The 7,616-nt window shown below is 39.7% G+C and overlaps 1 non-coding gene across 1 annotated transcript; it reads left to right on the forward strand.

The window, feature by feature from the left end:
• Positions 1-1,997: 1,997 nt before the first annotated feature.
• On the forward strand, positions 1,998-2,110 carry MIR8864-4 (microRNA mir-8864-4). Its single transcript, NR_128861.1, has one exon. It is a non-coding gene; the product is annotated as a microRNA mir-8864-4 (primary transcript).
• The last annotated feature ends 5,506 nt before the right edge of the window (positions 2,111-7,616 follow it).

Below are 7,616 nucleotides of genomic sequence, written 5' to 3' on the forward strand. Positions count from 1 at the left end.
ATTTTAGTCTTCTTTCTCTTCTTTTTAATAAGGCTGGCTAATGGTTTATCTTATTAATTCTTTCAAAGGACCAACTCCTGGTTTTGTTGATCTGTTCCACAGTTCTTCTGGTCTCGATTTCATTGAGTTCTGCCCGAATCTTTAGTAACTCTCTTCTTCTCCTGGGTGTAGGATCTATTTTCTGTTTTTTCTCTAGCTCCTTTAGGTGTAAGGTTAGCTTTTGTATTTGAGTTCTTTCCAGTTTTTGAATGGCTGCTTGTATTGCGATGTATTTCCCCCTCAGGACTGGTTTTGCTGCATCCCAAAGATTTTGAACTGTTGTATGTTCATTCTCATTAGTTTCCATGAATCTTTTTAATTCTTCCTTAATTTCCTGGTTTCCCCTTTCATCTTTTAGCAAGAGGGTTCTTAACCTGCACGTGTTTGACGTCCTTCCAAATTTCTTGTTGTGATTTAGTTCTAATTTTAAGGCATTATGGTCTGAGAATACGCAGGGGACGATCCCAATCTTTTGGTATCGGTTCAGACCTGTTTTGTGACCCAGTATGTGGTCTATTCTGGAGAAAGTTCCATGTGCACTTGAGAAGAATGTGTTTTCAGTTGAGTTTGGATGTAAAGTTCTGTAGATATCTGTGAAATCCATCTGGTCCAGTGTATCATTTAAAGCTCTCGTTTCTTTGGAGGTGTTGTGTTTAGAAGACCTATCAAATGTAGAAAGCGCTAGATTGAAGTCACCAAGTATAAGTGTATTATTATCTAAGTATGTCTTAAATTTGGTTATTAATTTGGTTATTAATTGATTGATATCAATTCTTCTGGTGGAGGGGCCTTTGTGCTGACTTTCAGGTGTGGGCACTTGGGGGAGCTGATCAGCCCCCTGCGTGGTGCAGGGCTCAATGAGTGATGTTATTTTTTTTATTTTAAATTTTAAAAATTTTTATTATTTATGATAGTCACAGAGAGAGAGAGAGAGAGAGAGAGAGAGAGAGAGAGAGAGGCAAGACATAGGCAGAGGGAGAAGCAGGCTCCCTGTGGGGTGTGCGATGCAAGACTTGATCCCAGGAACCCCGGATCATGACCGAAGCCAAAGGCAGATGCTCAACCACTGAGCCACTCACAGGCCCAGAAGACTACATTTCCACACCCCAGAGGATTTTGCAAATGTCCCCAAATTCTCAGTCATCCCACCAACTTCTAAAGGGAAGCCAGCCAGCTCACAGGGGATCTCAGAGATTTGAGAGGCTTGGGCCTCCTCGCATATATGCTTTGGGCACCCTTGGCCACTGCCCTCTGTGCGCATGCGCAGGGATGCCAGCTTCTGAGGTGCGCAGGCGCATTCGCATTTAGCAGCGTTGCTAGGTTACACTGGTTCTGCGTAGGAAGATTCTAAGTCGTTGGGCTTAGTCCCTGAGACATTGAGGCGAGGCCCACTTGCCTTATTGCTGGCGCGGGAGTGTATCGCACTAGAGGCGGTGAAACCTGTGTCACTGAAGCCTGTCGGCTTCATTATGAAAAAGAGATCTACAGCGCGGAATGGGTGGGGCCTGCTGCGCTTCGGCTTCAACCTCAGGCCTCTGAGGGTCAGGTCGCCGCCTATGACTATGACTGTTGACAGCTTCCACAGCCCCGGTCCCGGATACCACATCAGATATCAAGATCTCCGGGGAATCCACAGAGCTGTGATTGAGGGCGATACAGAAAAAATGCAGGAGATACAGCAGTTGCTGGTTTTTGGTTTACATGACTTAAATAAAAGGGACAGGAAGAACAGGTAACAGGGCTTTTGAGGCGGGCGGGAGGAGTCGGGGCGAGCAGTAGAGGGGCTCATGACATTAAAAGCAAAAATTCTGGAGTTTGATTCAGCCACAGACACAAAAAAAAACGCCTCTGAATCAGAAAGTAATATTAGCAAAATAAAAGAGAATGTACTTGCAAAATATTTACAACATATGTTTTGGAGAAAAAGAACATCTTCGTTTTACAGGGAAGTTATTACAGGAATGAGATAGGGGCCCCTGGATGGCTGAGTCAGTTGGCCTCTTCTGACCTCCTCTCAGGGTCATGATCTCTGGGTCCTGGAGCTTAGCCCCTGGTGAGGCTCCCTGCTCAGTGGAGAGTCTGCTTTTCTCTTTCCCCTTCCCCTCTGCTGGTGTTCTTAATTTCAAATAAATAAAATATTTTAAAAAGAGGCATAAAATCCCATTTTCCATCTCAAGCTTTGTGAAGATAAGGAATGATGTTACTTATACTACTTAAAATTTAAGTTGTTTTGGACTTTTCAGATAGTTTGGTGGTTATGTACCACATTGAAAAATAAGTATTTCCTTGAGCCATGAAGCTTATTGATGTAAAATATCTTTAGGAAATAATTAGAAATAAATAATATACAATATGCTATTCTCAGCACTATTTACAATAGCAGTGTATTAAGGAGTCACTTAATGGCCTGTATTTGTAAATGGCAGTGTATCCAGAGGCTGGACTACTATGTGACCACTGAATGTGGCAGAGATAATTGATACACATTAACATGCAAAGCTGTACTTTGGATCATTAAATGAGTGAAAAATTGTTTTGATGATACATACATATAAGCAGACAATGGTTTTGAGTTAGCCAAAAAGATGTGCAAATATAAAATTAGTTATCTTCAAACATTTGGATTCTAAGTGGATTTTTCATTTTCTTAAAATCTGTGATTTCTATAGGAAAGATACATAAAAATTCTAAGAAAGGTTTATTATCAATGAACTAATCCAGGAGAACAAGAATATGAATCTTGTGTAGACAAAAAATAGTTTCTACTTATTTACTTTAAAGAGATTTTATCGATTCATTTGAGAGAGAGACCAGGCAAACAAGCAGCAGAGAGGGGCAGGGGGACAACAAGCAGAAACCCATGGAGCAGGGAGCCTGATGATGTAGGGCTCGATCCCAGGACCCCTACACTTGAGCCAAAGGCAGATGCCTAACTGAGTCACCTAAGCGCCCCTCTTCCTATTCAAAAAAAATTGATGGGAGAGGATTGGTATTTTCTAACAACCTTTAGCCTCTTCAGAACTAAGGGGAATATTTTTATCTGTATTGTAGGTTGTATTACGCATACATTAAATATATACATACGGTTTTATTATTTTTATTTATTTTTTTAAGGATTTTATTTATTTATTCACGAGAGACACACACAGAGAGAGAGGCAGAGACACAGGCAGAGGGAGAAGCAGGCTCCATTACAGGGAACCCGACGTGGGACTCGATCCTGGGTCTCCAGGATCACACCCCAGGCTGCAGGCGGTGCTCAACCGCTGCGCCACGGGGGATGACCTATACATATGTTTTTATTATGTGCAGCTTTATAACATCTAATAAGTGAACGGTTAATGATTTTATTTTGGTTAAATCCTTATAAAAATAAAAAATAAAAAATACAAATGGTATTGCAAAACCTTATAGAATTTTTGTTGTATCCCTCTTCTGAAAAAAAATTAAAAAATAGCAAATACACATTTTATTGCTATTTCAAAAATATTAGTTTACTTCACAAAAGTTTTCTTTAAAAATATTGAACTTTCTTGGTGCCTTGGTGGCTGTTTGTTGAGCATCAGACTCTTGATTTTGGCTCTGGTCATGATGTTAGGATTGTGGGGTTGAGCACCCTGTTGGGCTCCATGTTCAATGGGGAGGCTGCTTGAGATTGTCTCCCTATCTCTCTGCCCCTCTGCCCTTCACCGCACTCCTGCATTCTCTCTTTTTCCAAGAAATAGATAAATCTTTAAAAACTACAGAGCTCTCCAAATGAATTTTTTAATAATAAATTTATTTTTTATTGGTGTTCAATTTGCCAACATACAGAATAACACCCAGTGCTCATCCCGTCAAGTGCCCCCCTCAGTGCCCGTCACCCATTCACCCCCACCCTCCTCCCCTTCCACCACCCCTAGTTTGTTTCCCAGCGGTAGGAGTCTTCATGTTCTGTCTCCCTTTCTGATATTTCCTACCCATTTTTTCCCCTTCCCTTCTATTCCCTTTCACTATTATTTATATTCTCCAAATAAATTTATGTATTCTTTCAGTCCATTTATTTCTCAGACAAACCTGAACACAAGTTATGTAGCAGACATAGTCTACTCAGGATCTTTTCAATTTTAAAAAGACTTCAGGGACTCCTGGGTGACTCAGTGGTTGAGCATCTGTCTTTGGCTCAGAGAGTGATCCCAGAGTTCTGGGATCGAGTCCCACATTGGTCTCCCCGTGAGGCACCTGCTTCTCCCTATGTCTGTGCTTTCTGTCTGTGTCTCTCATGAATAAATAAAATCTTAAAAAAGAAGACTCCATGTTGCCCAGTATGAGCAAGATGAGAAATTTTATGTATTTAGGTTTTAAGGCTTTCATTTTTTTTTTTTTATTTATTTTATTTTATTTTTTTTATTTTTTATTTTTTTATTGGTGTTCAATTTACTAACATACAGAATAACACCCAGTGCCCGTCACCCATTCACTCCCACCCCCCGCCCTCCTCCCCTTCTACCACCCCTAGTTCGTTTCCCAGAGTTAGCAGTCTTTATGTTCTGTCTCCCTTTCTGATATTTCCCACACATTTCTTCCCCCTTCCCTTCTTTTCCCTTTCACTATTATTTATATTCCCCAAATGAATGAGAACATATAATGTTTGTCCTTCTCCGACTGACTTACTTCACTCAGCATAATACCCTCCAGTTCCATGCACGTTGAAGCAAATGGTGGGTATTTGTCATTTCTAATAGCTGAGTAATATTCCATTGTATACATAAACCACATCTTCTTTATCCATTCATCTTTCGTTGGACACCGAGGCTCCTTCCACAGTTTGGCTATCGTGGCCATTGCTGCTATAAACATCGGGGTGCAGGTGTCCCGGCGTTTCATTGCATTTGTATCTTTGGGGTAAATCCCCAACAGTGCAATTGCTGGGTCGTAGGGCAGGTATATTTTTAACTGTTTGAGGAACCTCCACACAGTTTTCCAGAGTGGCTGCACCAGTTCACATTCCCACCAACAGTGTAAGAGGGTTCCCTTTTCTCCACATCCTCTCCAACATTTGTTGTTTCCTGCCTTGTTAATTTTCCCCATTCTCACTGGTGTGAGGTGGTATCTCATTGTAGTTTTGATTTGTATTTCCCTGATGGCAAGTGATGCAGAGCATTTTCTCATATGCATGTTGGCCATGTCTATGTCTTCCTCTGTGAGATTTCTGTTCATGTCTTTTGCCCATTTCATGATTGGATTGTTTGTTTCTTTGGTGTTGAGTTTAATAAGTTCTTTATAGATCTTGGAAACTAGCCCTTTATCTGATATGTCATTTGCAAATAAGGCTTTCATTTTTAAGTAATCTCTCTACCCATCATGGGGCTGGACATTTAAGGACACATGCTCTACAGACTGAGCAAGCCAGGCACTCCTAAGATGAGAGATTTTATTTTATTTTGTAAATGATAAAAGATGTATTTATTGTAAAAAGAAAAAGAGAAGGTCATGGGAGGGGAGGAATAGAAGGAAAGCGTGGATCTCAAGCAAAATCCACCCTGAGCATGGAGCCTAATGTGGGCGTCTGTCTTCATGACCGTGAGATCATCCGGAGCTAAAACCAAAAGTTGGACACTCAGTCAACTGAGCCACCCGGGTGCCCCTAGGTGAGAAATTTTAAATGGAAGTATTAGGACTTAATCTCACGTGAAGCTTTTCCTTGGAACTTCCTGTCAAAGGAAAACATTTCTGAATCAGAAATTGTAAAAGATTACCTTTACCTGCCCTTTTGACATTGCAATAATACTAAATACTAATATTGGTAATTGAAAATACTTGATTTCTATGAATCTAAACATTTTCTATTAATTAAAATGCTTAGTAAAATGAGCTTCCCACCACCCCCCCCAAAAATAAAAGAACTCTCCCCGTTTATTTGAATCCTGAGTTTCTTTTGACTTAAAATCCCTTGAAACTTAAAGTAAGGGTTGCTTTAAAAACATTCTTTTGTTCTTTTAGTCCTCTCTTCTCATAATGCTTTCAACTACTGAAAATTATTTTAGCTCTTGAACAATGTAATTCCAAGCATAGGACTAGAAGTGCAACAGACCTGTTGTATATGTCACTATTATTTCACTTAAGACACACTGTAGATTGTATGATGCCCCACTATTTATGTACCAAGAAGAAATTTTTAGAAATCATGCCAGTTATAGTTTTAAGACATTTTGAATTAGAAAATTGGATTCCGATGTCAGAGATATTAAAAGGTGACAAAATGAGCATCTTGGAATCATTGAAATAGAGTATTCTTGCTCATCCTAACGTAGCTGCAAAGTGGGCATAATTGGATTGTTTTCCCTTAATTGTAGTGGGTCTTTGTAAGTTGTAGTAATAGCTATAATAATATTTGTGCTAGGAACTAGTATTCTAAAACTTTGCATTGGATCCTCATTTAAGGATCACGACAAGAGGTCTTGTGAGATAAGTACCTTTTATTTATTTATTATTACTATGTTTTGTAACCTCTATAACCAACAGGGGTCTCGAACCCCTGGCTCCCGAGATCGAGTGACATGTCTTCAGAGTGAGCCAGACAGGCGACCTGAGACAACTATTTTTATGCCCATTTTGTGGATGAGGAAATTGCGATAAGGCTAAATGGTCACTGTGAAGCGACAGAGTTAAAGTGGGAATCAAACCCAGGTTGAGCTGCCTCCTGAGGTCATGCTCTTCCTAAACAGATAGGTGCTCTTTTAATAGAGCGGTGAAGAATCACTAATAAATATTGTACTTTCTTCCAAAGAAAACTAAATCTTTGTTTTTCCATGTGACCGGACCTGCTGTATAAAAATTCAGTTGGCCGATGGTCTTATTATATATATGTGCTTAGTAACAAATATATATACATATACAGTTGAAAAACCTTTTGCAGCTACATTTATTTATGTATTTTACTGATTGATTACTGATTGATTTACTGATTTATTTATTTATTTATTTATTATTATTTATTTATTGTTTATAAGTGCATCGTTTGTTAAAAAAAAACTTGACTGTACCTGTTTTTGTCCTCTATATCTACTTTATTCAAAAGCAGCTTGGGTGCTATTGAGATATTTGCCATCATAGGCGGCATAATGAGAGAGCGGTGTTGTCCTTGAAAAATCCTTAGTATTTCCATCAGCACTTTTCTGAGAAGACTATTACACATGGCCTCTTCTTGGAATTGTTACAGCCGTCCAGCTTATAACGCGAAACAGAATGGAAATTCTGGGAAATGAAAGGAAACATGCCACAAGTTTCACCAAAGTTATGTTTAATTTGCAACAAAATGTTCATTCAAGGACTCAATCCAAATCCACCTCAGGGCAGGACATAGGTGTGCCACCCACCTTCACGAGAGCTGTCTGTGTCTCCAGCACGGAGGTTTAGCTGGCATTGATGAAAGTACCAGGATTTCCCCATATCTACACTCCAATGGCAAGCCAAGTGGCGAGCCGGTCCTGGAGCATGAAAGGACTTGTTCAGGAAATTACAGGGTACCTTTCCAAAACATTCAAATTAATTCACAGAATAGTTAAATGTTAAATAATTAGTATTCTCATGACTCC

The sequence above is a fragment of the Canis lupus genome, unplaced genomic scaffold (genome assembly GCF_011100685.1).
Source record: "Canis lupus familiaris isolate Mischka breed German Shepherd unplaced genomic scaffold, alternate assembly UU_Cfam_GSD_1.0 chrUn_S927H1093, whole genome shotgun sequence".
In the NCBI taxonomy this organism is placed as follows: domain Eukaryota; kingdom Metazoa; phylum Chordata; class Mammalia; order Carnivora; family Canidae; genus Canis; species Canis lupus.